Genomic DNA, 23,351 nt, shown 5'->3' on the forward strand with positions numbered 1-23,351 from the left:
AATCAGCTATCTCCATCAACCCCAAATCTGCACTCAGATCAGATGCAGCACTGTCCCCCAATCCCTACAGCTCCGCTATCAGCTTCACAAAGTTAGACCTAAAATCTTAGCTGCCTGTGTCACCTTCTACCACTTTCTACCACAAATGCCAGGTTCCTACCACATCAGACTTCTCCTGAGCATGCCCTGCTTAGTTGGGACACTGTGATACCTTTACTAAGACCGGTCCTCTGTTTGGGATTTTTTTCTCGCCATCTGCCCTTGTTGAAATTCTATATGTCATCCAAAGTCTGTGTCATGAGTGGTCTTCCCTGAAGAGCTCTCCTGAATCTTTTTGTCAGAACAGCCACCTTGGCCATCCAGGCACAGTCTTATGTATACTATCAATTGCCTATCCTAAGGGCTAGACGAACATACCTCTTTTCTCTAATATCAATCGTCTGGCTCTAGGAGGTTATGGGTTCTTCCATTAATATTGGGTCAAGTTACTTAATGCCTGAAACTTCAGTCGCCTCATCTGTAAAACAGGATGATAGTCATGGTGCCAAAAAATCCAGAGCTGTTGGGAGCATTAAGCTATTTATGCAGGTGAGGGAGCCTGGCACATATTACTCCAGAAATATTGGTTGCTATTCTGAGAACCTGTGTGAGTAAATGGGGTTGCTGGCTCACTAGTCTGGAAGCTCCCCAAGGCCAAGAACTAGACCACCCTCCACAGAAAGAACATGGTTCCTCATAAGAGCACATGCTCTACAAATGTTGGCTGAATAGGATTTCCCTTGGGAGAGTTAGCCCTTTGAAGGGTGACACCATGTCTGTCCTGACCTCCCTGCATAGCACAGAGGGCAAGTCAACACTTCATCAGCACCGCAGGAGAGAGAGGCCCATGGGAGACAGGTTGTAATTGGAGATGACCTTCTCTGCAGCAAAGTGCCCTTCCCCACCTTGGCCCCACCAGGGCCCGAAGGGTCTCTCCAGTCTCACCCTCTGCCTCCCACAACAAGAAAGAACCATTCTTGGCCCAATCCCACTCCTCACTTGAAGGTTCTTCACACAGGAGGTGAGAGACATTCTGAGGTAGTCACCATAGAAGGGGCTAGAAACTCAGCTTGGTCACCTCCTTAAGGGCCTCTGCATTTAGCCCCACATAGGGCAGGGTCACAAATGACCAAGGAACTGGGCTTCATTCTCATGGAGGCTGCAGCTGTTCTTGGCTTTTCCCCACTGCTCGTCTCGTCAGGAAACAACAGAGAAACATAATTGAGCAGCTGTGGCTGTAAAAAGAACCTGCTTCAGAACAATACGTTGTGTCCAGCAAAAATGTGTTACAGGCTGGTGATGGGACAGCTAATACATGTGATAGATGAGTTCACTCAACCTGCCCCCACACTGCTCTCTCTCTGCTTCCTCCCCTCTACGTCCTGGGCTCAAGACTGGATGTGCCACTCCCTCTAGCTCCCGTGACCCTAGATCTCTCCCATGGAGCATATATGGGAGGCAGTCTCTCAATGCCATTGCAGAGCTCCTAAGTGATGTGGATGCCATCCGGGCCCCCTGCTCTTTTCTCTCTACTCTTGACCACATGCCCATCAGATGCTACACCTGCATCATCAGGACTTGCCAACAAAGCTGTCATCCCATCCTCAGCCCCTCTTATGTCTAGATCCACTCGCTCTGGGTTTCTATGAGCTTGTAGCCAGGTTTGGCCAAACCATGCTTGCACACGTGTTGTTTTGAAATATTAGCACAGAATCCAAAACAATATTTCTCTTGGGTTCCTCTTCCAAGCCAACAGAGAAAGAACAGTTCCAAAAAAATAACACATTATTAACCAATGAATAAGAGCCAAGAAAACAATGCAGCCAGCATATTTATTCCAAACAGCTTGTTTAGAATGCAAATTGCAAATATATTTAATTCCACCAGGCATTCTGAAGAACCATGCTGAAGATCTCTTACAGCCAGCAGAGCCAAGAAAGTCACCCTAAGTGGTTTGGTCCTGCTCCCTGGTCAGGGGCTGCCTAACACTGGTCACTCTTGGGTTCTCCTATATCAGGAGAACTAGGTCCATGTCAAAGGGCTCACCGTGAGAGCCCTGCTACCTCTCACACCTCCCACTTGAGAGCAACATTCCTCCATCCCATGCCTTTGCCTTGAGAGTGGCCATCTGGCCAGAGTCAGCAGTACTATCAAGAAGCTTCCTTCTAAACAAAGGCAACTTGCCCATGAGAAGAAAAAACAAACGCCACTATGACAGCCTCCATTAATAGACATCAAAACTAGCCCCCAAGTGTGAAAATCCAAATCAATTTGATTTATGAAAACTAAGCAAACTTTCCAGTAGGTTTGGCACATCCACAGCACTGGAGAAAGGCCTTAATTATACTGCCTCTGCTCATTAAAGAGATAAGATCTTAGCAGAGACAAGCTATGTTTTGTCTTCAGAAAAAAATGTAAATCCATCTGGCCCCTTATTTTATAGTCATCAATAGCCTGAGGCCATGTGAAATGCCCAAAGTTTTCATCTTCTCAGGTCTGGGGGTGGAACAGAAATGAGACATCAACATGAGAGCTCTGAGGCTGGCAGCACGGTGATGATGGTGATGTATTGGAGCATTCCTGTCTCTGCAGTCCCAGAGCTGAACACTGCACATGGACTAGATGAGATGCCAAAGCATAAAAAGCCAAAGGAAGAAACAGCCCTGCAGTTTATCACAAAAATACCTTCTCTTGGACCATCAGTGGGAAGAAGACTCCTATTCTTAATGGTTCAGCTGGCTCCTCTTTCAGCCCAGAAAAGACCAATGCTCTCTGGGCATAAGCCTTTGAGTGTCCTAGGGCTTCTCAATGAGGTTGTCCCAAATACCGACTAGAGAGTCAGTTGGTATGAATGGAAAACTACGTGTGGGCAATAGGGTTCCAACACCCGGGAGAGCCTATCATTGTTCAAATGAAAGTGCCTTGGAGGAAATAGTGCTTTCTACTGACTCTCACCCAGCAGAAGCCCCATAAGTTCCTCACCACACAGTTAGGGCTCAGCAAGACCAAGTGTCAAACTCAGAAATGTTCCTTTACAAAGGTACTCTCATTCTTTGGACCTCTTTTCTTCCCTCTGTACTTTTCTATCATTCCTCCAAATGTTTTAAATGTCTTATAAAATGTTTCTAAATTTGTATATCCATGACAGGCCTCTTCCTCAAATCCTATATTTTAAACCCAACTGCCAACTTGACATCTCAAATTTAATAGGTCTCAAAACCAAGCTGCTGATCAATCAATTTTATATATTGACCTTGTACCCCATGGTGTTGATAGAATCATTTCTCAATTCTAGTATTTTTTCCCCTATAGGTTCTTTAGGGTTTTCTGCATACAAGATCATGTTGCCTATTAATATAGTTCTATTTCTTTCTTTACAATTTGTATGCCTTTCATTTCTTTTTCTTGCCTTATCTCACTGGCTAGGACCTCCAGTACAATGTTGAATAGAATTGGTGAAAATGGACATCCTTTCTTGTTCGTGATTTTAAGAGAAAAGTATTCAGTCTTTAATGAGAATATGATGTTAGCTGTAGGTTTGTTATAGATACTGTTTATCAGGTTGAGAGAGTTCCCTACTGTTCCTAGTTTTCTGAGCATTTTCATTAAAAATGAGTGTTGAATTTTTGTCAAAGGCTCTTGCTATATTTATTGAAATGATCATATGGTTTCTGTTCTTTGTTCTTTTAATACCCTGAGTTACAATAATTAATTTCTAAACATTAAATGAAGCTTATATTCCTAAAATAAATCTCAATTGGTCAAATATATATAATACTTTTCATATATTTCTGGATTCAATTCCCATATATTTTGTTAAGGTTTTTTTTTTTTCTGTTTGGTTACATTCAGAAAAACATTAATATTTAGTTTCCTCTTTTGTGATATTTTGTCATATTTTACCATCAAAGTTACGTTGGCTTTATGAAACAAGTTGGGAATGTTTCCTCCCCTATTTGCCGAAACAGTGTTAGAATTACTTCTTTGCTGAATGTTTGATTGAATTCACCTGAGAAGCTCTTTGGGTCCGCAGTTTTCTTAGTAGAAACTTTTTTTTTATCATGAATTTAACTTCTTTAATGGGTATTAAACTGTTCAGATTTTCTTTTTTTTTTTGTCCATTTTACTGTGTTGTGTTTTCCAAAAAGTCTGCATTACATCTAAGTTGTCAAATTTCAGTGGCATAAAGTTGTTCATTATGTTCCCTTGCTATCCTTCTAATAAACGTAGGGCACACACTGGGATCTCTTTCATTCCTGATAGTGGTAATTTGTGGCTTCTATGTTTTTCTTATTCAATCTTGCTAGGAGTTTATCACATTTAAAAACCTTTTTCACAGTGCCAACTTTGAACTTTGTTAATTTTCTGTTATGTTGCTGTTTACTAGTGCATGGCTTTCTATTTTTACTTTTATTATTTCTTTCCTTGTATTTACTTTGTGTTTAAATTGCTCATCCCTTCCCAGATTCTGGAAGTAGAAATTGTAATCACTTCTTTTAAACTTTCCTCTTCTAATATAAATATTTAAAGCTGTGATTTTTCCTCTACTGCATTAATTGTACCCCAACCAATTTTAAGATGTTGTTTTCATTACCATTTTGTTTGAAATATTTCTAATTTCAAAAAAAAAAAGAGAAACATGGATTTCTAATTTACCTTGAGATTTCATCTTGGAACTGGGTTCAAAACTATCTTTTAGGACACACTTATAAAATTACTTTGTTTGAGGTTTCCTAGATAGTTTACTGCTATCAGTTTCTACTTTCATGTTTTCTTGGTCAGAGAACAGACTCGATAATTTCAGTCCTTTGAATTTCAATATTTGTAAATTATTATATGGGTCTGCAAATGGTCTAACTTTGTCAACATTCCATGTGCACCTGAAAAGAATATTAATTCTGCAACTATTGAGTGTAGTTCTGTCAATTAAGTTGGTTGACCATATGCAAGTCTTCCATATGCCTACTGAGTGTGGATTTGTCTCTTTTTCCTTTTAGTTCTGTCTGTTTTGCTTCAAAAATGTGAAATTAGATTATAAGAAGCATATACATTTAGGATTGTTATGTCTGCTTTGTGAGTTAGTATTTCCATGGTTTTGAGATGTCCCCATATGCTTCATAATACTCTGTTTTGCCTAAAGTTGGTAGAGCCACACCAAGTTTCTTCTACTTCTTGTTTGCATGGTAGGTTTTCCCATCCTTTACTTTCAATTTATCTGTGCGTTTATATTTAAAGTGCATCTTTTATACACAGCATATACTTAGGTCTTGCCTTTCTATCTAATCTGATCATCTCTGCCTTTTAGTCCATTTTCTTTTACTACCATTCTTTATATGCTTGGGTCTAAGTCTACCATTTTGCAGCTTATTTTCAATTTGTCCCATCTTTTTATTTTTTATTGTGTTTTATATTTATGTTTTATTGTGCCTCTGTTCCTCCTTTTCTGGCTTACTTTGAGTTAATCAAATATCTTTTTGAACTGAATAAAATTCAATTTTATGTCCTTAATTAGATTTTGAGCTATTTTGTTTTATATTTTAATGGTTGCTATAGAGATTACAATATTCATCTTATCTGTAGGAGATGAACATTAACTAAACCTATTGGTAATCATTTACAATCATTTCAAATGTGGTAATTTCATAATGTATGTAAATAGGATCATCATGCTATGTATCTTAAACTTATACAGTGATGTATGTCAATTATTTCTCAATAAAACTGGGAAAAATGTATCTTCACTCATCACAGTCTACTTAGAATTAATATTTTACCATATTATAAAACATGTAAGAACCCTATTGAAAATATTTCATTTTACTTCCCATCCTCTGGGCTACTTTTGTCATGTATTTTCCTTCAACATACATCACAAAACCCTACAATGAATGTTATAATTTTTTTCCTTTAAATTGTCAAATGCAATTTAAATATTTTAAGAGAAAAAAGAAAAGAAAGCCTTTTATGCTTATCCACATGTTCAACTTTCCTGGTGTCCTTTATTTCTTCCTATGAGAGCCAAGTTCCATGTGACATCATATTCTTTCACCCTAAAGCACTTTTCCTAGCATTGCTTGTAGGGCAGGTTTTCTGGCAAGAAATTTGCTCAGGTTTTGTTTATCTGTAAGTTTCTTTATTCCACCCTCATTTTTTAAGGATAATTTTGTTAGATACCAGATTCAGAATTCTGGCTTGACACTGTTCCATTCTCTTCTGGATTCAATTCATTCTGATAATAAGTCAGCCGTTACTTATATTATGGTTCCTCTGTACATACTGTGGGTTTTCTCCTAGGCTGAAGATTTTTTTCTTTTTCATGTGTATTCAGCAGCTTGACTATAATGTCTCATGACATGGAGTTTTAAAAAGTGAGTCTTACTTGGGGAATTCTGAACTTCTTGGATCTGAGGTTGAGATTTCCAACAAATCTGGGAAACTTCTGGGCATTATTTCTTAAAGTATTTCTCCCTCTCATATCCTCATAGGCCTCCAATTACCCCTATATGAAACTGCTTACTATTATCCTGTAGGTAAGCGAGTCTCTGTTTAGTTGGCACAATCTTTCTTCTCTCTGTTCAGATTTAATCATTTCTATTGATCTCTCTTCTAGTTCACTGACCCTTTCTTCTGGAGTCTCTAATATGACATTAATCCAGTTCAGGGAATTTTTCATTTTAGATACTGCATTTTCACTTTAAAACTTCCACTTCGTTTTTATAGTTTCCATCTGTTACCTCATTATGTCCATCTTTTCCTTTAAGGTCTTGGACATATTTGTAATAGCAATTTTAAAATCCTTATTTGCTAATTACAACATCTGGGTCATCTTGTGGTCTTTATTTTTTCTTAACTAGCAGTCACATTTCACTGCTTCTTAGTACCTCTAGTAATTTTTTTCTTGTACTCCTGACACTGTCAATGGTGCCTTACAAAGTTCTGAATAATGTCATCTTCCTTTAAAGGGTAGTACTGTTGTTACAGAAGATAGTTAAATCATTTATCTTGATCCAATTGACTTTGGTTTTATTCTTCATCGGGGCTGGTCTAGTTTTGCTCCTCTGTGTTTATTCGTTTTTCCTTAATCTCAAGGTATGGTCCTTACTCTAGGGTGTGATCCTTATTACTAAAATATGATCTTTCCAGGATATTAACTGAATGTTTGAAGTGCTCATTGTGTTCACTCCATTCTGACTTGACCATAACTTTGACATCACCTAGCTCTTGAGACTTCTGGTATTTCCATTCAGTTCTCAGATGCACAGAAGGCACTTTCTGCTAGGCTTTGTAGATTATCACCCTATATATGAACACCCCACCCCTCAGCCAAGAATCCACTAAGACTCCCACTTAAATTTCTGCAGTTTCCTCCCCTCCAATACCCTGCCCCATGGCATCTCCAAACTCTGATTTTTGCCTCATCAATCTACTTTAATTTTTTTTGTTTTTATATTTTATTCAGGGGGAAAAATCTGGTGATATGTGTCCATGGAATAGTAAGCTTTCTCAAAAACACAGAGAGCTATGAAACCAGAAATTCTAACTGTCCGGCATCTATGTAGCTATACTATAGCCCTTGACACATCAAAGTAACTTTCCTCTGATGTTCCTAGGATCATTATAAAGACACAGTTGGTAGTTAACAGCCCTGGCCTTGTCAAATAACTTCTACTTGAAGGAGCATATTAAATGGGCTATTCACACCTGCTGGTGACTAAACATTACTTTTTGGCCCCATATTTTCCTTATTCTATCTGGTCATTTGATCAGACAGCTTCAGTGTGAGACTGGATGCTACATAAGGTCCTTTGCCTCTCTGCCCACCCAGTTTAAAAGTTGTAGTATCTTGGGGCACCTGGGTGGTTCAGTCGGTTAAGAGGACAACTTGGACTCAGGTCATGATCTCGCAGTCCGTGAGTTCAAGCCCTATATCAGGCTCTGTGCTGACAGCTCAGAGCCTGGAGCCTGCTTTGGATTCTGTGTAATCCCCTCTTTCTTCCCCTCCGCCACTCACGCTCTGTCTTGCTCTGTCTCTCAAAAATAAATGTTAAAAATTTTTTTAATGCTGTAGTATCTTACCCTTTTTGTTAGAAGAAGAGGGTAGGTTGAAAAGAGAGCAGAAATTTGAAAGAAATTTGTCATTTACATGTTCTTCTGTTTTGTTGTGTTACTTTTTAATACAATATCCTGTCACTGGCTCTCTCAACAAGATGTAGATGTAGAGTCCATATAGCACTTAGAGTGGAAACTTAGATTTCCTGAGGATTTGGTATTTATCATGCCTTTAGTAGCTTGATTTAGCAAGTGATATGCAAACCATTGTATATAATTCAGTAACAAAATGAGCACAGCTTCATTTACTTGTAACTAACTTCCTTTATCTTCTGGTAAAGCCTTATTACTCAATGTATGGTTTGGACCTACAATTATTAGGTCATCTGGCTGCTAGTTACAAAAAAAGGCACTTAGCTCCATCCCAGATATACCAAATAATTTTAACAAGATTCTCTGATGATCTGCTTACACATTAAAAAGTTTAAGAAGTATTTTCTTAAAGTAGTTGGTTGTTGTTCTGCAAGAAATAGGGAACTTTGGTCATTTCTCCAAAGATAAATATTTGCTTCACTTACAGCAATTGTACATACCTCTGCTCTTTTTTGTTTGTTTCAATACCAAAGCATAATGTAATCTTAAAAAAAATTCTAGGGGCGCCTGGGTGGCGCAGTCGGTTAAGCGTCCGACTTCAGCCAGGTCACGATCTCGCGGTTCGTGAGTTCGAGCCCCGCGTCAGGCTCTGGGCTGATGGCTCTGGGCTGATGGCTCTGGGCTGATGGCTCGGAGCCTGGAGCCTGTTTCCGATTCTGTGTCTCCCTCTCTCTCGGCCCCTCCCCCGTTCATGCTCTGTCTCTCTCTGTCCCAAAAATAAATAAAAAAAAAAAAAAGTTGAAAAAAAAATTCTAAATATCAGTGAAACTTGACATACGTAGCACCAAAATGCACATAACTTCATAACTCATTGAAGTGAAAACATGAACAGCTAAGACCAAGTTCGTGCATGCAGAGATGATGACATTGTCATGACTGCTCCCTGGCTGACAATAACTGCACTGTGCCATTAATTTCAGAGATGTTAAAATATGAAAAACAGAGAGAATGTACACCTTAAAATTGATGAAATAGAGTAAGTGATGAAAAATATATTCATTCTTCATGCTGATTTAGGCTTTTCTGGAACAAGAAATCAAGGTTCCAGCAACAAACAAATATCCTTTGCAGTCCCTGTCATTGTGGCCTACCTGTTCAGCAGAGAGTTTGTGAATGGTTTCTCTGAACTTGACAAGAGGTTGATGCTGCTTTAACTAAGAACAGGGACTTGCGACTTCTAACCCACTCATGAACCACCATTTCTGTTGCTTATGAAAGGAACTTTCTTTGCTCTGCTGCATACCAGACTTTTCAGCACTCACATTTCTCTCCTGATGGAGAAACACGTGATGAAAAAACACTTCTGCCAGAAGAGACTCCTCCTGGATTAAATAAAATTGCTGTACTCCTTACCCTGATCTTTAGCATGAAAAAACTAATGAGTTAAGGACCATGAGTAAAGGAACTCCTCAACAATTTTGCACCCAATTGTCCCTAAATGGTTTCAGAGGCTAGAGCTCCTTCAAGTTGATAACGTCCTGCTCTTCTTTGTGTCCCTGTGTGCTTGGTAAGATTTCCTTTTCAAGCTGTGGCTGGAGAGGGGACTAGGGGAAGGAAGGGGGTCGGTGGAAAGAGACAGGGAGAGAATATGAATTCATCTGGAAGTCCTGGGAATCCTGCAGCATCCACTTCCATACATAGCTTTCTTTGCTGGTTCAACTCCAGCAGGAAGATATGGTTTTGTGTGTAGACAGAACTAAGCCAAACATTTGGGCTTGTATTGGTTATTTTGCCAGTTCATAACCAGCACGTGACGGAAAGTTTACTTGTTGGTTATTTGGGTTGACCACACTGATGATAAATTATAGATTCCAAAGGTCAGAGATGGGATCAGTTCAAGTCACCCTGTATCAACTCCAAATCGAAACAGTTATTAAACAAATGCCAGTCAACACAGATACCATGAGTAACTGTGTTTGTTAAAAGGTGCTGGCTTGTCATCTTTGCTATTTTTCACTTCTAGTCCTAATGGATGCTTGCTCTCTCGCGCGCGCGCTCTCTCTCTCTCCCTCCCTCCCTCCCTCCCTCCACTGAGTCAATACAGAACTTGGAAAATTCTTCCTCAATCCCACGGGAAGCAGACCACACTTCAACAGAGATGTACAACACGGTCTGGTTTGGCCAGCTACCTCCCACATGTTTCCTGGTATTGCTCAACCTCAGGGGTAATGGAAGTTGAATACTGGCACCACAGCCCAACATCTAAAGACTTTTGCTACTGTGTGTGCAGTTGCTGCAGAGGATGTTTCTAATACAAGAACTATGGGTTTGTTCATTCCACATGTTGAGCTATTGATCGGCTTAACAATGGCTTTGTAAAATCTCCTGTCTGTCGCTGAAACATGGGCAGATTCCAGCAGACATGGGTGTGTGTCTGAAGCTGCCCAGGGCTCCCTGTGGGAAGTGCTCTCTGCCCTAAGAAGTCAGCCATGCTAATTGGTCCTTTTCCATAGCATGGACAGCAGAAACAGCAAACCACGAGTCAGAAGTGACCTTTTCACAAATGGAAAGCCCCAGAGCAAATTCCTGCCCTTCATCATAGGACAAAGCACTTGAAAGTACTGACTGACTTATTCTCTTCCCCACTGAACACTAAGCAGCCAAAGAGGGGACTATATTTCATTCATTACTTCCCTAGAGTGCCCAGCCCAGGCTTGGCACCAAGTAGATTCTCTATTGCGTTTGTTGAATGAAATCAATTAGAAACATAATGTGCTAGATATGAGGTAACCTACAAGAGGATGATCAGGAGGTCAGGGGAAGGTCATTATCCAAGACCAGTGAGTAATCACTCTTTTTACGAGAACCGCTCACCTCTAATCCTAAAATCCAGCTTGTTTCTTAAAGATGGGTACAAATAGGAACTAGAAATCAGAGTTGGGGAAAAAAGTACTGGTTAATATGAAAGAATGACAGATTCGAGTTTGACATAATTTTCTAACATTTCCTTAGGGATGGACTTGTTTCGGCCCCAAAAGAGGATGAAATCTGAGAGGCCCAAGACAGAAGGATGAACAGAACGGGCAACACCAAGAGGTAATGAGTTGCCTGTTGCTAGTGGTATTTCATTAAAGGCAATGGTATGCGGGATCTGGCTTGCACCTCCTTGTGAGACCTGCTTGTAAGGATCTTCCCAGCTCTGTGTTCAGAAACACAGAGCTGTGTTGTATTGATAGCTTGAACTCAGCCTGGAGTGGCTGTCATTGTTGTTGGCCCCACCACCAAGGTTCCCATGCCTGGCTACCCCACCCACCCATTTAAACTTGTATGGACTTAGCTAGAGGTCTGGCTCCCTCTAGCACCACCAGACCCCAGATCAATACATGCAGATTCAGCACCTGACAGACAGTCCTGCTCAGAGTCCTGAGTTGGCATACTGCTTGGGATAATTTCCTGCTCCATAGCATGAGAGCTTTCCCCAAGCTCCACTGTAGATATGGGGCACCCCTGGACTCCACATGCTCATGAACAGAGGCCAGAGGGCAGGGTCACGGCCACTAGCATTTTCCTGCTAGTCCTTCCTTCTGAGATCTGCCCCAGGATCCCATTCCCATGACGTAGAGAATCATGTGGAGGCACCAGGAGAGAAGGATGGATGCTAGTGTCCCAGGAGATGCAGACGGAGGTAATCAGCATTTGTCACAAAACCAAACTGCAACAATGGCAGCACTCAGTCCATGGGGACACTTGGCTTCCTCCATGAAAGGAATGCACCTGGCTCCAGCTCTCTTGGTCCTCAAAGCCCCAACAGACCTAGAGAAATCTCCCATGTGGCCATGGCTACTTGCTCTCTCCTTTCCATGACCCACAGCCAAGCCCTGACATGCAACTGGTACTTAAAAAATATTCTCTAAGTGAGAAAACAAACTAGCAACCATTCTCTGCCTTGGGCCTCTCCGACTTCATCCCTGTCTGAACACCAAAACCAGCCCATCTTCTCCAGAAGGCCTTCCCAGACTCATGCCATCAACCCAGGGCTGAACCCCAAATCACTCCTTTCCCTTCTCAAAAAATCCCCCAGGGGAAGTCAGCCTGTGAAGACCCTTACTTACTTAGATTTGTCTTGGCTTCCTGGTGTGTGGGCCTTATTTCCAATTTTTTTTTTAATGTTTATTTTTGAGAGGAGTGGCACAGAGAGAAAGACACAGAATGTGAAACAGGCTCCAGGCTCTGAGCCGTCGGCAGAGAGCCTGACATGGGGCTCCAACTCACGAACTGCGAGATCATGACCTGAGATGAAGTCAGATGTCTAACCGACTGAGCCACCCAGGCACCCCTTTTTAAAAATTTTTTTGAGGGTGGCTTATTTCTTCAAGGAGATCATGAGCATCTTGAGGGCAGGACCCAAGCTTCCTCTTGCTCTGGTGTCTTTCTATGGTGTCTAACTCAACGTCAGGGGTCTCATGGTCCCATGATGACTGGTCACTGGCTAAGATTTCCAATCACTGGATCACAGGTCAGCTCTAGAAGACATTTTGTCCCTCCTTCTTGAATTGTTTCTCTTGTTCTTTGCCTCTGTCAGCATAGTGGGTTGCAGAATGGACCCCATGCCAGCAATGTTGCCCCAGAGGGTAACAGAAATGGTAGCCACATCCCTAATGAGGAAGCAGCAGAGACCACAGGCCAAACACACGCAGCTCTCCCTCATCTCCCAGGTAACATGGAGTTCTTAATTTGTTCTCGGACAGAAAAATTGGACTGCATGAAAGACAGGCATGGGCAAAGTACCCCCACAGAACAGCAATGAGAGTAGCATGAGGCGCTTGGCCTTCCCCAGGTCTAACTTAGTCTCAGAAAAGAGCTCAAACTCGGGGAGAAATGGGTGTACTTTCCCTGAGAAATTTCAGAAGTCACATGGGGAATATGTCAGCTGCTTGCCAACTTCAGATTTAAATTAAATCTAAAATTTTTTTAGAGCTCATAATGTGTATGCAGATTCTAAAACTGAGGAACATATTGGCTACTTCACTGTACAAAAATCTAAGTCCAGGAGAATTAGTTGTTATTGCTGATTCCAAACTTAGTACCATGACTGCTGATTTATTTAATTCAAATAAATACTGGGACTGAGCCATTCGCACATCTTCATTCCGTCCTAGTCTGCTTGGGATGCCACAGCAACAGACCATACCCTGGGGGTCTTAACAGAAATGTATTTTCTCAGAGGTGTGGAGGTGAGAAGCCAGAGATCAGGCTGCCAGCACGGTCGGTGCTGGTGAGAGCCCCCTTCCTGGCGTGCAGAGGCCACCTTCTTACTGTGTCCTCACGTGGCCTTTTTTCAGTCAGCGTGCATAGACATCTCTCTCTCTCTTCCTCTTCATTTAAGGTTGCCAATCCTATCAGATTAGGACCCTCCCTTATGACCTGATTTAACCTTAATTGCCTCCCCAAATCCCTGTCTCCAAGTACAGTCACACGGGGGGATTATGAATTTGAGGGGGGCACAACTCAGTCCATAGCAATGATGAGTTTTGCCATGTTTCAAGTCCAAACTTCTTCCAGACGACTTATCTTTCTTATGGAAGACAGGTCTGTGATTAATACAACCCACTGCCTTACAAGAAACCTAAAACAACAACAACCACAATTTCATTCCGTCTGTCATGTTCCCATTACTCGGATCAGCTGCCCCATCTCCTTGCAATCACCATTAAACTGCAGAGATAATTACCCATCTGAGGGCTGCAGTCCTCCCACATAACCTGAAGCCATTGCCATTTGTCACAACAGATCATTTCCAGAGCTCTGACAACCAGCCCTGGAAGCAGGGAGAGTGCTCATTTTCCTCACCCCACCAGAGCTTCAGAAAGAACTCTGCCCAAAATAGATGCTATTGAAGCAGGAGACACATGAGGAGGCACACAGCCTATCAATACCTCAACGCGGGCCTCTCCTTGCCCTCCATTCTATTGACCGCCTGAGAACCACTGCTGGAAGCTTTGTAATCCAAAACCATCAAGTATTCATGGGGCTGGCAACCACAAATAGAAAATGAATTGAATCACTCTCTTTCAAATTAGGATAATGACATTGTCTGGGAAATGATGATTAAAAAAATAGTTCAAAATATTGGTTTGAATTTCCTTCCCACTATTCTTTCTGCTCGGGCTCTTGTCTCTGTGTTTCACAAGGTTTCCCTCCCAGTGGCTTAGAGACCCCTGTGTTCAGTCACAGGCTCCCAAGAAAGAGAGGCCAAAGTCAACCTTGACTTTGTACATCATTCTGTTTCCAGGCAAGGAACTAGACTTGTCCTCCTTTGGTACCTTACTGTCCATCGTGCTGGACTTGAAGGTTTATCTTCTAGATATTCTTGAATGGGCCTCTCTTCTACACTCTCCTACACTCCCTCCACCCCCGCTTGAGTCCAAGCCACTATGTCTTCTCTCACCTGGGTACACACCTGCCTCCCATGAAGTCTCGGTGCCTCTGGGTTCTCTTCTGTCATCCATCCACCACATGGAAGCCTGAGCCATCCTTCTACAACACTAAGCTTCCATGCCACTTTCCTGAATGGAGCCTTTTAGTGGCTCCCCATGGCCCTCATGACAAAGCCTACACATCGCAGTATGGCACACAAGGTATACAAGGCCCTCCGTGATCTCGTCGCCTCAAGGGCTAGGCCGCCAGAGGATGCTGGAAAAGACTATGCAGCCACATGAGATGTCACACTCAGGTTAGTCTTTCATCTTTACCCTCGAGGGATGAGAACCACACAGGTAGAGGGGATTTTAAGAAACACAACATGTCGGCCCTTGATTCTAGGCAGACGGCATCTAAATCATAGCAGGGAGAAGTCTGGCATCATCTCAAAGACCTCTCCCTTCACTGGGTCTGACTTCAAAGGAATTCCTCTGCCAAACACTGTTTTAGATAAAGGGCAAAAATACCCTATGAGAAGAAGTAACGCGCATTTAAAATCGGACTAATGACTGGATCGAAAAGCTCTTTAAATCACATGGCTGTTTTTCGTATGGGGATAAAGTGCAAAGCAACCTCACAGCACAACATTTCAAATGACTCATCCTCCAGATTCTCCTCCACAGAGTAGACCTGTTTCATTCATTTGTGATTACGGTTGTCACTTTGCACAACATGAGAATGACTTTGACGGCTGTGCTGATCCGGGGAGAGGTGAGGAGACAAGTCGAGGAGGACGGATTAGTTCTGGAAAATCAGGCATTTGCTGGGTCACCCTGGAGTTTTCGCCTTTGAATTTGGTCCCCGGAAGCATTAAGTCAGCCTGAAATCTTTCTAAAATGAGAATCATCCAGGTGCCAGTTGCACAGAGCCATTCTTGAGCTGCCAAACAGATGGGAGCCGGGTAGAGATAAAAGGTTGCAAGCTTATCAAGGGCACAAGGCATGGCTCCGTGTCCAGATCTCGGACACAAAAGTCACAGGACAACCTGAGTCCACTTCCCGGGAAATTCATCAGCCCATGAAAGGAAACCCTACCACGAGGGAGCTGACACTCTTCAGTCTATTCTCCTCCCCCATTTTCTGTTCTCTGCTCTGTGCACCAAACCATGCCCCAAATTCTACCTGGAGAATCCGATACTCAGCATGGCAGGCCTCTGATTGTCCAGCCACAAAACTCTCCATTTCTCCAGATGAAAGATGTACAAGTTTCCAACAAGAGGCTTCACGTGGAACTCCAGGGTCAGTGAGGAAGGGAAGGGCACAGGCGTTCCCACATGCCTCGTCCCACATGCCTCGTCTTCTGTCCCGGGCTTCTGGGAACAGACTGCAGAAGGGCAGAGATGGTGCTGCCCCCTTCAGGCCAGGCCCAGCTCCCAGCAATGCCACATGAGGATGGTGCTCAGCTCAATGGTTATCCTCCCTTTCCCTTCCACCCTCAGCCCCAGAAGGGAAAGACGTGTTTAATGTCTAAAACTCCATCAGTTGGCTCCATTCCTGAGGCCCTTGGCCCAGGATGCTCAAGTCAAGTCTCTGCCCTATCTTCCCCGGAGCCTTGGTGTCATCGCCCCCATGATGAGGAACATGGCTGCAGCAATATTCTCCAGGCTTTCCTCATGGGGCCTGGTACACAGGATATTAACAGGAAATTAACCTAGCACCTTCCCAGGAGGCCTCCTAGGGCTACAGCAGAGATTGAAGGATGCCACAAGCCAGGGTGTCTGAGAGAGCTGGCTGAACACAAGATCACCACCCGGTCCAGACAGACTCCTCATCGGTAAGGTCACCACAGAATGGTGACAGTAGCCTGCCTGCCTCAAATTCTCAGCAGTCTGCCATGTTCTACCTAGTCATTCACTCCTGGCATGAGCACGATCCTTTCCAAGTGCTGGGTGAGAATAAAATCCCCTGCTGGAGGGCATCATCCCCTGGGTTCCCAGCAGGTTCATGTGGATGAAGTGATCAGATCACAAACCTCCAAGGTCTCAGTACCTGCCACAGTTACCGCTAGTGCCCTGCCCCCTCCTTGGTCATCAGCATGTCAACTACATAGCTTCCGACCACGAAGTCCTGAACGTTTTTGTCCTAGGGCTCCCTCTGGCCAGTGGAGCCTGCTCAGCACATGCCCAGAGCAGGCCCGAGTGCTGGGGAGTCAACACCCCTCACTGCCGGCAGCAGCCCTCAACCCCTGATGGGATGTGAGTTGTAGGACCAGCACCCCAGCCCTCTCACCCCTTGGCTGTGATAACTCTGAGCACATCCTGCACTCTCAGAGCTCCTGAGTCTGATGCACCTTCAGTCGCTCATAGGGTAACCCACTGGACCCTCTATTGGCTTCCTTCCCTTCTTGGTCTTACTTCCTCACTTCCCACCCTGCACTGTCCAATGTCCCTTGGGATTAGAAACCAGAGTGACTCCAAAGCCCCAGATCTTTCCACAACACCAAACTGACAATCACCCCCAGCACCTCTGTACACAGCTGTCCCCCAGAGGCAGATAGTGGAGGGGGGCCCTGGAGAGTCCTTGTCTTCAGAGACCACACTGGCCTCTGAGTCAATAGCTTATCCACAGGTGTTGCATTCCTGGCATTCCATGCCTCTTTTCTGCACTTGGATTCCAACCCAGGTGTTTGGCTGTATATCCAAAGGCCGGGAGGGTTTTTTTCTTTAAGCTGTGCTCCCGTAAAGAGGCTATAACACTCGGGATTCTGGCACTGGATGCCCCTTCGGGTTCACTCCAAGTTGAATTTCTGTGCAACAGTCTACAAGGCAAAACAGGAAACATGACATCCCCGCCCCACTTAAAAAGTCACAGTTTAACGGTTGTTATAATTGTTGGAGACTTTATGAAAAGAGACCACAGCCTAATTTTGGAAATTAACCTAGCACCAGCTGCAGCTTCCTGGCCCCAGCCTGTAGACATATATCCTTGTCTTCACACATATGCTCATCTGGCCATGGGTTGGCCTCGGGGGGCTGAGGCATGCAAGATGAAATCCCACAAATCTCCATTATTAAATCTATGATATATTTCAAACCCTACTCTCGATCTCAGTAATGACACCTCTGACATCCCTCCAAAGTAGCAGAGAGGGAGGGCAGGCGGGAGTGAAAGAGGGAAAGAGGTTCTATTTTTCTCTATCCACATACACCAGCCTCTTCTCTGCTGTATCCCTGGGAACAGTGAGGGGATGTCCATCCTCTGAGACAGGTCTCCTGCAACACCCCCCAGCCCACACAAGGGACTGTCAACAACTGATTGATGTCAATCTGCCCAACCTCACCTCCCTTTGGTCCCACTATCTTCAGGTTGCCTTAAGCTAGTCCAGACCCATTGGGATGCTCTTCCCAGGCTACCCCCGAGGCCTAAACCTCGTCTTACTCCTCTTCCACTCTCCTTCCCTCCAACAACTTACCTTGGTCTCTCCCTCCAAGAAGGTATATGGAAAGCAAACTCAATACCAGGTAGGCTTCTCCATCAGAGGGTAACCCAGCCCTAAAGTGGCACCTTCAAAAATTCTACACTTGCCTAAAACATGGTAGGGATTGTCCTCAAGCTCCTCTGTGGCTGTGTAACCTCCACGGAAAGGGCTTAGGAGTCTTCACTAAGGCACAGATGTACAGTTGAGGGATTTGCAGTTCTTCAGAGGAATTAGAAGCCCTAGACTCAACCTCTAATCTCCGGATGTCTCCTTACCATCATCTCCGCACATCCCATCCATCCTTCAAAACTCAACCAAATGCCACCTTCTCGAGAAAGTTCTCCCTGACTCCCTGTGCCAAAGGAGGCCTATCATGCTCCATACCTCCCCAGACCTCCCTCCTTGGGTGGTGCTTCATGTGACCCTCACTTGTGTGTGTGCCCCCCACACACACATTCTCTGTGGGCAAGGGCTCCTGGGAGACAGGCCTACCCCTTCATTTCAGGCCCCAGCCCCCAGCCCCAATATCAGCACAGAGCCTTCTTGCTGCACAAAGGTGCTCGATAAATGTTCAAGGAAGAAGACGGGCCAAGGAATAATGTTTCAGGTCTCTGTGACAAGAGAGACAAAAGGAGGACATAGGGCATATGATGTTCCTCTTCCCCATATGACATTACTTCTTTGGATGTTGACTCCTCAGCAGAATGGAGATGGAAGGAAGAGTAAGGAATGAAAAGGAGGGACAGAGAGTCCTTGATCATTCATGGCCCAGTTAAAAAACATGAAGTACTTTCACAGAAGGGTTTTAGTACAAGGAACAAATTACAAAGGTAGTAGGAAAGCAGAGGGCCAAGGATAGGGAACAATGAGGCAACCTAGACATCGTCCATAGCTGGAATCTGCTGGAAGGTCATAAGCCAGAGACAGCAGTACCAGAGCCCCGGAGCTAAGGCCACCAGTCAGAACTGGGACCACAGAGGGCCAAGCTGTCTGTGGCAAATGGAACTGTAGAAGGGATGCAGCCACTGCCCTAGGCACTTCCCTAAACGGACAGGGAGACTTAGCCTGCCTTCCTCCTGCTTCTTGCTGTCCAGTTTCCCACAGGTGCCACCCTTGGCCAAACACAGCCAGAAGCCAGAAGGCACAAGGGAGCCTGAAAACCATATTCTGAGCACTTGGCCGCTGCTGTGATGCCAAGTGGATCTGAGAGCAACAGTCCAAGAGTATTAGTCTTTTGCTTCTTCCATAACAAGTATCTGCCCTCCTCTGCCATGGCCCTGAATTCTCCTTTCTGCCTGTGTTCCTCCCACCCCTTCATGCCAAACCAGAGCATGAGTGGGACTACTTCTGGGAGTCTGTTCCAAGAGGATAACCAGGCAGGCCAGGGAAGACCTTGGATGATCAGTTCATGATCAAGGAGCCCTGGCAGGCAGGTCTGGCCTGGCCACCCAGGACTGGGGGCAGTTCAGGCAAAGGGAATCACCCAAGCTTGGCAATAGCCCCAGTGGAACTCAGAACTCCCAGCTCCCTCACCCCTCCCATCCCTCCCAGCCCAGCTCCCTCACCCCACTCCCAAGGAGTGACCCCCATCCCAATGGGCCCATGGTCAACTGTCTTGGGACCATATGGTCGACCTGGCCTCTCAAGGCTTCAGGATGCCTCTAACGCTTAGATGTGAGCACCACACTCTAATTCATTCTGATGAGAGCCACCAGAGGTTTTGGTCCACAAGAGGGAGGAATTAGGAAGCCTGCACACACACACACACACACACACACACGCATATGCACACACATATATTCATGCATGGGCTGGAACTCTCTGGACATTTTCCCAAAGTTCTCCTTAAAACTGAACCTTGTTTTCCCCCTTCATAAGTCAAAGCTTTGGCCTGAATGCCCAATGTTCCACCACCAAAAAGCCACTGTTCACCAGAAACACATGTCAAAATCTAGAAGCCAGTGACCAGTAATGCTGAGAACAACCAACACTGATATTTAAGCTGAGCTCATGTGCCCATGAATGTTTACAGGAAGACATGGAAGAAATCCCACTTTGCAGAGAAACGGCTGGGTATTTTGAAGTTTTGTTTATACTCAAGCATCTGCCTCAGGAATCTGACACGTCAGATCAACTCATTACCACCCACCTTGTCCAAACTTTCATCAGAGAAATGCAAAAGGAGCGATGAAGGCAGGTAGACCCTGGCTGCCCAAGTTCAGTCCCATAGTTCCGAGTAGTCTTGTCCCCACCCCATCCCAACTTTTCTGCATCAAGGTTCAGCCTTGGCTTTAGGGTCTGCCATCTACCTTTAGACACCCTGAGCCTGTGTCCACACCCATAAGAGACGGGGCAGTTAGAACTCACAGGCCAGGGGTGGCTGCTCAGCTCATAAAGTCATTGTTGGGGCCTGGGAAGATCCGCCCTCTCAGCGGCCGCAGGAGTGTTACTGAACCAGGCACATGTTCAGAATTTGCCAGCCTTTGCCCCTCACCAGGATGTAAAGTCTGACCCCACACAAGTCTGAGGATCCCCAGCCAGGCAGCTCTCCCAGGCAGTTATCACAGCCAGCATGGGCAAGATGGGGAGTCTGGGGAGGTTTTTCTCCCACATTCTTGCCTCTCCTTCAATGGCCTTCTTCCCCTATTCTACCTGCGGGCGCCCAAAAGGCTTTAAAATGTCTATCTGCGATCAGGCATCTTAGGATCAGATGCACACTGACAACTAAACCCTGAGCCCTAAATATGGAAGGGAGGCATGGAACATGTTAGGGCCCCTATTCTGTCTAGAGGGCCTCATCATGTCCCACTGAGTCTTAGGGTGAATAGCCACTTAAGCTGGCTAAGAAGGACCCTCACTAATCAGAATGCAGGTAATGACCTAGAAACAAGTTTACTTCTCAGTAGGGAACTGTGGTCTCTTCAGCCCACATAATGAGAGAACCTCATAAGCCTCATTTCCTGCTGTCCCTACCACATTCCCCTCATCTGGCTCTCATGGCACCTTAATCTTCTTGACACACAGCTTGGATCTTCTCAAGGCTGGCAGCCTCTGTGCCTTTTTCCATGATTTTCCTCCTCCCATTAGGCTCTTACCAACCTGGAAAACCTTTACTTTCAAGTATAGGTCAACAACCACTTTTGGTCTCACCCTCACCTATCCAGGCTCCTCCTTTGCCCAAAAAGGGGTGACCACTCCTTCCTCTAATGCCCCATGGCTACTTTAGCCCTTGTCTTAAATAAAAGACAGTAAGGATCTTTGAGAAGATGGGTCCTCACCCCCAGTGGACAGAAGACTCAACAAGGACGGTGTTCAAAAATGTGTCACCAGTCCTTGGCCAGGCACACTTAGATTCCACAACTCAGTTCATAGAAAGAGAAGCTATGTCACTTAATCACATCAGCCACGCTTCCCTACCTGTTTGAGGTGGACAATTCTGTTCCATATATCTGACCTGCTGGCCACAGACATAAAACGAACAGAAATTTCCTCCATGAGCTGATCCAGCCAAGAAAATTCTAATCCAACCATAGCAGCCAAAAATGCATTCTGTGTTTTCCATGTATCAACAGACTCAAACAAGCTTTAAATAAGCACTACATTGGTAACTTCTGATAAAGCCTCCTCTAGGTTTGGTTAAATTTAAAGGATCCACTGCCTTACCACTATTAAGGTAACCCATAAAAACACATAAACCAGAAGGGCCTACTCACTTGACAAAAGATAGTGAAAAATTCTAGTTCCCCCCTAAGAGCATTTCTCAAACGCTCATCCACACCATGGCCACAACTTCTGCCATCATCCATTTACCATCTATGTTATTAACTTTTTATTTTTCTTCATCTTAACATTAAAATGACTCTCTTTGATCTAAACTTGGCTTTTCTCATTCAATGCAGGCATTTTATTGTTTTCCTAATATCCAGTAAACCAAACACAAAACGACTAACATTTCCAAAAGCCTGCGCACAACATAAAACCTTTTTGTCTCCCACTCAGGTCAAGCATGGCCCACTCGGAGGTGGGCCCTGTTTGCTGCGCCTGCCTTTTGACGCTGCGGACAGAAATGTCAACACTTCTGCTGCCCTTGATCAGGGACGGGGCACAGTGGTTTCAGTGCCTGGCTTCCGGGCTCTCGGGTGACTCAGTGACCCTGCTCAGCAGCTCTCAAGGGCCCAGTTAAGGAGGTTACTATGAACAGAGTTTGCAAAACAGTGAAAGGGGGGAAGACAGAAGGCAAAGCCAGGCTTTGCGCTCATTTCAGGGAATAACCACACCCACTCAGGCTCCCACCCACTTGCTTTCCATCCCTGAGCAGCTCAAGCAGACAAGGGAGCCAGTGAGAAGCCTGTTGTCATAAAGACCTAAGAGCTGCGGGCCCCAGTGAAGGTGGGGGTTGGAGAGCCTTGTCACCTCCTCACGCGGTGCCCAGACAGAGGCCGCAGCAAGAGCAGCATCAGTAATAATAATGACAACCTGCAGCCCCTGAAGTCTGGCTGCACATGTGCCAGGTGCATTTTATCAGCTGATAAAATGCACCTGGCACCACAGACCACCTGCCGCATAGCTGGGGGAAGAGAGAAAGGCCAAACTCATTGTAACTGTGATTTACTGAGCACCTCCCTCTGTGTCGGGCTGAGATAAATGCTTTGCATACATTTGCTTACTTAAGCCTCACATGGCCCCTCAGGGCACTTATCACCAATGGAGAACTCATTCATAAAGGGGGGCCTGAGGTCTACCACTGAAGTGAAGGGATAAGCCCAAGGTCAGGCAGCTACTATTTTGAGTTCCCACGGCAAGAGTCCACACCCAGTGTAAAGGGCTTCGCTGTCGTGAGCCTTCTGCTGTTTGTCCAAACCTACCTGAGACCAACCTTCCCGGCCTCTGGTGTCCTCAGGTGACACTATCATCCATTTTGGGGTAGCCGACAGACACTGCACCTTCCCAGGCCTTGAGCGCCATACCAATGAGGAAATGCTGGTCTTCAGAATCCCTGTCCGCGGTTTTGGGCCAGCAAGCAGCCAAGGTCCTGGGGCTAGGCTGGGTGCTAGAGTAAGAGGAGAGAAAGCTCAGCCAGAGAACTGTATTGGCAACCTGGGGGTTTTCCAAAAGCAAACTCTTTATACCAGAGATCCTCTCCTTTCAAAGGAACAGAGGCCAAAGGGGAATTGGCCTTTGCCAAAATGCCTTTGCCCAAGTGACATGTTTAGATGCACTGATGTGCTGCAGTGAGTCCTCGGGGGTGCAGGCCTCATTGGTGCCCGCTCAGG

General features: G+C 44.8%; 1 protein-coding gene across 1 annotated transcript in view; it reads right to left on the bottom strand.

Moving 5' to 3' along the window:
• Positions 1-23,096, bottom strand: part of SLC25A48 (solute carrier family 25 member 48) — a 169,501-nt gene extending 146,405 nt beyond the window's left edge. The window contains exon 1 of the mRNA XM_058736051.1: positions 22,944-23,096. The gene's annotated coding sequence lies outside the window, so the exon portion shown is untranslated. The remainder of the gene's footprint in view (positions 1-22,943) is intronic.
• Positions 23,097-23,351: the final 255 nt, after the last annotated feature.

The sequence above is a fragment of the Neofelis nebulosa genome, chromosome 1, assembly GCF_028018385.1.
Source record: "Neofelis nebulosa isolate mNeoNeb1 chromosome 1, mNeoNeb1.pri, whole genome shotgun sequence".
Classification (NCBI taxonomy): Eukaryota; Metazoa; Chordata; class Mammalia; order Carnivora; family Felidae; genus Neofelis; species Neofelis nebulosa.